This window comes from Vombatus ursinus, unplaced genomic scaffold, assembly GCF_900497805.2.
Source record: "Vombatus ursinus unplaced genomic scaffold, bare-nosed wombat genome assembly UNPS02014832.1, whole genome shotgun sequence".
NCBI classification, from domain to species: Eukaryota; Metazoa; Chordata; class Mammalia; order Diprotodontia; family Vombatidae; genus Vombatus; species Vombatus ursinus.
This window is the reverse complement of record NW_020954610.1, coordinates 28,253,544-28,260,673: the sequence shown is the minus strand read 5'-3', so window position 1 is coordinate 28,260,673 and position 7,130 is coordinate 28,253,544. Positions and strand designations below refer to the sequence as shown.

Below are 7,130 nucleotides of genomic sequence, written 5' to 3'. Positions count from 1 at the left end.
ATCATCTTCCCATACAAGGATGTAAATAGTTTAGCTCTATTGAATCCCTTATGTTTTCTTTTCCTTTTTTATTTTCTTTTTAGGCTTCTCTTCAGTCTTGATATTGGAGGTCATTTTTTTTCCTTTGCTTAGTTCTTGTCTTCTTACAAACACTTGAAATCCCTCTAGTTGGTTGAATGAGCATTTTTCCTTTGATGTATTATGCTTAATTTTGCTGGTAAGGGACTCTTGGTTGCATTCATAGCTCCTTTGCCTTTCAGAACATCATGTTCCATGACCACCAATCCTTTAATGGTGCAGCTGCCAAGTCCTGTGTAATCCTTATTGTGACTTCCTGATATTTTAATTATTTCTTTCTGGCCTTTTGCTGTATTTTTTGCTTGACCTGAATAATAATTCTGAAAATTGGTTATACTGTTCCTTGGAGTTTTAATTTTGTAATCTCTTTCCTGATGTGATTGGTGGGTTCATTCAATGCCTACTTTGCCCTCTGGGCATCAGGACACTTTTCCTTGGTTTCTTGAAAGATGCTGTCCAGTTCCTCCTTTTGATTATGGCTTTCAGGTAGTCCAATGATTCTGAGATTGTATCTTCTGGATCTATTTTCCAGGCTGTTTTCCCGAAGAGCTACTGTGCATTTTCTTCCCCCTTTTTCATTTGTTTTTTACTTTGTTTGATTGATTCTCTATGTTTCATAAAGTCATTAGCTTCCACTTGCCCAATTCTAACTTTTAGGTATTTTTTTTCCTCAATTAGCCTTCATATTTTCTCTTTTGGCAAATTGTACTGGCCAAAATAACTGTTAAGGAGTTATTTTCTTCAGTGGACTTTTGTATCTCCTTTTCCATTTGGCCAATTCTACTTTTTAAACTATTTTCCAAGCTGTTGACTTTTTTTGTCATAATTATCTTGCATCACTCTCATTTCTTTTCCCAATTTTTCTTCTACTTCTCTTATGTTATTTTTAAATGAGATCTTCCATTAGTTCTTTCTTGGCTTGCAACCACTTCCCATTTTTCTTTGGGGTTTTGCCCATAGATGTTTTGATATTGTATCCTCTTCTCTGTTTGTGTCTTGGCCTTTCCTATCACCATACTAACTTTCTACGGTCAGATTCTTTTCTGTTATTTTTTGCTCATCATATTTTGGTAATTTCCCTTTCTTTTAAATTTGATCTCTGCTCCCAAAGTGGGACTCTGTCTCAGACTTTTTGTGTCAGTGGGCTGCAGGCCTTGGCTGTTTACCTGGTGCTATGCTGATGTTGCCCTGAGGCTCACGGGGGACCTTCCTATCTGGAACTGTGTTGAGAGACTGGAGTGGGGGATGTCTGGCACTGCTAGAGGCTGTATGGGTCTGGCAGTTTATCTGTTGCTGAGCTGGAGTTGTACTGGTGGTGTCTGGCTGAGGCCCAATGGGGATTTTCTGTGTTTCCCCAGCTACACTGAATCCCATGGAGGGCTGGCCTATTTTTTTTGTCATGCCAATGGATGCCTGCTTGCCAGAAGCTGTGCTGAAACACATGGAAATCTGGCTGCTGGAGGGTGCTTGCCCACCTGGAGCTATGCTGAAGCAAGTGGAGGTCCAGCCCATATACGAAGCCCTCCTGACTGCCTGGGGCAATGCTGAAGTAGGCAGAGATCAAGCCATTAAAGGTCACCTCCCTACCAAGATCCATGCTTAAGCATTCAAGGTCAAACCACTGGAGGATGCCTGTTTGCCTGGGACTACATTGAAGCATCCAGTAGTTCTTGGAGCTGGAGTCTGCTGGTTCCCATAGCTATGCTAAGGCATGTGGGTAGATTCCTGGTGTTGTCTTCTGCCTGCTCCAGCACACTGGGGCTCAGGATCTCCCACTGGTGTGCTGAGCTGGCTTCCTGTTCTGGACATATGTTCTGTTATTCAAGTGAGATGGACCTTTCTTCTGATTTTCCAAGTCTCCTGGGCTAAAAGACACTCTATCCCATCTTTCTGCTCACTCTGCTGTTCCAGTATTTATTCTGGGGTGGTATTTTGTGGTTGTTTACTTAGGTGAATATGGGAGAGCTACAGTGATTTACTGCTTACTCCACCGTCTTGGCTCCCAAAAGTCCACCCTTTAGTCACTTTAGACAACTGCATCTTAATATTAAAAAAAAAGATGCATAATTACATATGGAATGAACTATGGATTTGGTATCAGAGGATATCCTGGGCTTAATCTTTGCTCTACTTCTTGCTATTTGTTTATGTTACTTCTCTTCTAGAGGTCAACCTTGAAATTCAATACCAACTCTACATCTTAGTTTATTTCACCAATACTTATGAATCCTCTTCCATTAATGGAGAGCAATCTTTCTATGTCTCAGTAAATATTTTCACATTTGTCTATTTCTAAAATATTTATTATTCTATAAATTCCTCTCCTTTTAGTAAAGACCTCTCTAAATTTAGTGACATTGGTCACCCAATGATACAATACAAATATCCAATAATCTTGTTCATAAGAAAAGCCTTTCTACTCTGGTGGCACTCATGTTGCGCTGGCCTAATCTTCAATGCCTATGATTAGTTTCATACCAAAATAAGATATCAGGATAAGACTATAGAGAAGATTACATTTCTATAAATATATTACAAGGGTAGAGCCTGTTTTTCTTTATCAATCTTTCAAAAAATCCCCTACATATCATAATATTGGTTTGATAACTTTCTATTTTCATTTTATCAGACCCACACATAGATATCATCTGAATTCCAGATATCAGTTCTAATGTGGATATTCTATTCTCATGAGACCATAAGGATCAAAAGGAAAATGTAACTACATTAGATTACATCAACCTTTAGGACAAATGCATTTATCAAGAGATTCAACCTGTGCTTGATTCTGGCCTTCTGAGGTAAATTTCAACCTGTGAGTCCTTGGGTGAGCAGCCTCACTTTGGTTACCTCTGTTCAAGTACCATGTTTTCCAAAGTTGTACCTGAAGGTTTTACATTAGAATACAGATGACATTATGGGGGGAAATTCATTTGCATCTGAAAAATAAACTGACTACATTAGAACCAGGAAAGAGAGTCATTGTGGAATAGTAGAATGGAGATCAGGGTAAGAGTGAAGTTTTAACCCCTATTATCTCATTAACTAGTAATTTAAGGAAGGTCATTTAACCTCTCGGGGTCATGTGTCATCCAGCTATACAGAAGGGGTAATTATAACAACTGATTTCTAAGGTGTCTTGCAGATCTAAACTGGCAGGATTTTAAACTTTCATGCTTGACTGTTTTAGCTACAAACTGCATGTTGGATTATTCAATATAAATTTCCCACATGATACTTGAAATATTGAAGGCTTTCTCTAATATCCAGGAAACTAAAATCAATAGGTATTTCATTCTATCCCAGCTTTCATTCACCTTATCAGTAAGTTTCTAATTTCTTTCTTCAACCTCATATTGCTGAGAATATTTATTAGTTTGGTCTGTTATTTTGAAACCTGACCTCAGGTCTTATGGCATTAAAGATTTCTTAAGAATATGGGGCTATTGGTTACTCTGGTCAGAGAGATTATAGACCAATAGAGAAGTTTTACAAAAGGAACAAGAATAATATTCCATTTATAAGTGTCCCAAAAATCTTAGCATAGGTCTAAGCCTTAATCAGTTAATACTGTACTTTAGGACATCTCATGTAACATTTTAACATTATCAGTCAGGCAGAGTGATGTATAAACTCAGCAAGACCTGGATTTGAATTTTATTTCTAACATATGCTAGCTATGTGGACTTTTGTAAATCAGCTAATCTCTCTGAGCCTCAGAAAATTCTAAAAACTCAAACATACCTCATAATGCCATTGAGGGAGGAAATTCACTTCCTGCATCATCAGATCTTGATGTATTGACATTTCAAGGTTTATACAATTCTTTCCTCCCAACAACCAAGTCATATAGAGAGTATAAATATTCAATTTTCCTAAATAAAGAAAATGTGATTCAGAGGTTAAATGAATTCTCTATGGCCACTCAATTAATAAATGGCAAAACAGGAACTTTGATCCAGATACAATGAATATGTCTCCAATCCTTTCAACAACACTACAGGAAATAGTCCCTTACATTTTCCTAAATACAATATAGTGACTGAGCAACTAGCCTTTCTTCAGGTACTTGAACTGGTGGTAGTCATAGTGGTGAAGAACTTGAGAAGGTGAATGGTGAAGACAGTCAATAAATAGAAGTATCCAAAACCTCATATTGGTACTGATATGTATAGAGAGTGGGTCATGGTGGAGGGAACAAAATTATTCATAATGATAAAACTTCATTCCTTATAAGAATGAGCCTTCTATCAGACCAGACTGACCTGGTCAGCCTTTAGCTTCAGTTCTGCTCAAATGATAGTAGACAAGATGATATTTATACATATTTCAATTCTTCCATGGATCTGTAACCACTTTGATTTTGGTATACTCCCTACTAGTGTGGATCTCAGTAAGCTCTGCATAATAGATTTTCGTGAAGCATACAGCAGAAGTATATGCTATATTGAGTTTCTATGGAATGGCATAAATAAGAATCTTAATTATGTTGTAGGCCTTCAACTAAGGTTTTTTTAATTTGTTTTTTTGTTTTTTGTTTTTTTCTAACATTTAACATTTACTTTGGGCAGCTAGGTGGTACAGTGACTAGAGTGCCAGGCTTGGAGTCAGAAAGATTCATTCTGAGTTCAAATCTGGCCATAGACACTCACTGACTAACATTTAGCAAGTCACTTAACCCAGTTTGCCTTAGTTTTCTCATTTGTAAAATGATCTGGAGAAGTAAATGGCAAGTCACTTTATGATCTTTGAGAAGAAAACCCCAAATGGGGTCACGAAGAGTCAGACAAGACTGAAAAATGAATGAAAGTAAGCAAAGTGTGGGAACACTGGACTGGTCATTTTCCCCCTTATAATTATTTTCATTCATTTATTTATTTACAGTTTTAGTAGTATTTTTATTTTTGTCCCAATTTCATGTCAACAACTTTTAGCACTCATTTATACAAGATTTTGAGTTCCAAATATTTCCTCTTCCTGCCTTATCTTTCTCTCCTCCTAAAATGGTAAGCAATTTGATACAGGTTTCACATGGGCTATCATGTAAAACATATTTCCATATTAATCACAGTTGTGAAAGAAAAAACAGATCAAAAGAAAAAAAAACATGAAAAAGAATAAAGTGAAAAAACTGTTCTTCAATTTGCATTCAGAGTCCTTCAGTTCTTTATCTCGATGTAGATAGCATTTTGCTTCATGAAACTTTTGTACTTGTTTTAGATCGTTGTATTGTTGAGAAGAGCTGAGTCATTCGTAGTTGATTATCGCACAATATTTCTGATACTGTGTACAATGTTTTTCTGGTTCTGCTAATTTCATTGTGCATCAGTTCATACAAGTCTTTCTAGGCTTTTTCTGAAATGTGCCTGTTCATCATTTCTTATTGCACAATAGTATTCCATTACATTCATTTGCCTCAGCTTGTTCAGCCATTCCCTAACTGATGGGCATCCCCTCAATTTCCAATATTTTGCCACCACAAAAAGAGCTAATATTCCATATGTAGGTCCTTTGCTCTTTTTTATGATCTCTTTGGGATATAGACCTAGCAGTGGTATTGTGAGATCATAGGGCATATGCACAGTTTGGTTGCCCTTTGGGCATAATTCCAAATTGCTCTCCAGAATGGTTGGATCAGGTCACAACTCCACCAACAATGCATTAGCATCCTAATTTTCCTACATCCTAGCCCATAGTTATCATTTCCCTTCTTTTTTTTTGTCATATTTGCCAATCTGATAGATGTAAAGTGGTACCTCAGAGTTGTTTTAATGTTCATTTCTCTAATCAGAAGTGATTTAGAGAATGTGCTACATCATCACTGGGCACCAGCACCTCTTGGTACTGTCCAGGCAAGGTCGCTTGGTGGCTGAGCAGGTGTCTCTGCTGCTCGATCCAGTTTGTTTGTTCTAGGTGACCAGATGAGATGGAGGAAATGTCGGAGTTCATGACAGACAAGAAGCTGCAGATGGAGCAGCTGCATGCCCTGAGGAAACAGTGACTGAAGGACCAGGAGCTGAGCCCCTGGGAGCCCTGGCAGAAGACTTGATCGGGCTTCTGGGATAACTTCCTGCAGACTGACTCCATCTGGAGGAGATTTGCTTTTAAGGCATAGTGAAATGAAATGTTTGTTTTTGCCAATTTCCTTATTCCAGCCTGGATTGTTCACTATTATGTCAAATACCACGTGCAAACAAGGCCATATGGCATCATTGAAAAGAAACCCAAAATATTTCCAGGTGATAAAATTCTGGAGACTGGAGAAGTGATTCCACCAATGAAAGTTTGTGATATACATGATTATCATTAAAAAAAAAGCACTCTTAAAATTCCAAAAGCTTGTAAATCCAACTTTTATTTCTGTAGTAGAAAACATTTTCTGTAGAAATAACTTAATAGGGTCAGCTAGGTGGTGCAGTGGATAGAGCACCGGCCCTGAAGTGAGGAGGACCTGAGTTCAAATCCGGACTCAGACTAAACACTTGACACTTACCAGCTGTGTGACCCTGGGCAAGTCACTTGACCCCAATTACCTATAAAAAAATAACTTAATGAAGTTTACTCTTCAAAAAAAAAGTAATTTAGAGCACTTCTTTTTTTATTTTATTTTTTTTAATTTTTAGGCAATTGGGGTTAAGTGACTTCCCCAGGGTCACACAGCTAGTAAGTGTCAAGTGTTTGGTCTGAGGCCAGATTTGAGCTGCCCCTAGAGCACTTCTTCATATGCCTATAGATAGATTTAATTTCATCCAAAAACTTCATGTTCATATCTTTTGAGCATTTATTGATTTGGAAATGGCTTATATTCTTTGATTTCATCTAAAAACTTCCTGGTCATATCTTTTGAGAATTTATGAGAGACACTTGCTGTAAAGATGGTCTCCTAGCATTCTACTTTCCTTCTTACCTTGGTTATATTGGTTTTGTTTGCGCAATTGTATGCCAATAAATTTGACAATCTTAATGAAATGGATAAATATTTACAAAAATATAAATTGCCCAGATTAACAGAAGAAGAAATAAAAAAAACTTAAATAACTCCATCTCAGAAA

General features: G+C 37.3%; 1 pseudogene; it reads left to right on the top strand.

Moving 5' to 3' along the window:
• The first annotated feature begins 6,013 nt into the window (after positions 1-6,013).
• On the top strand, positions 6,014-6,388 carry LOC114025622 (annotated as a pseudogene).
• Positions 6,389-7,130: the final 742 nt, after the last annotated feature.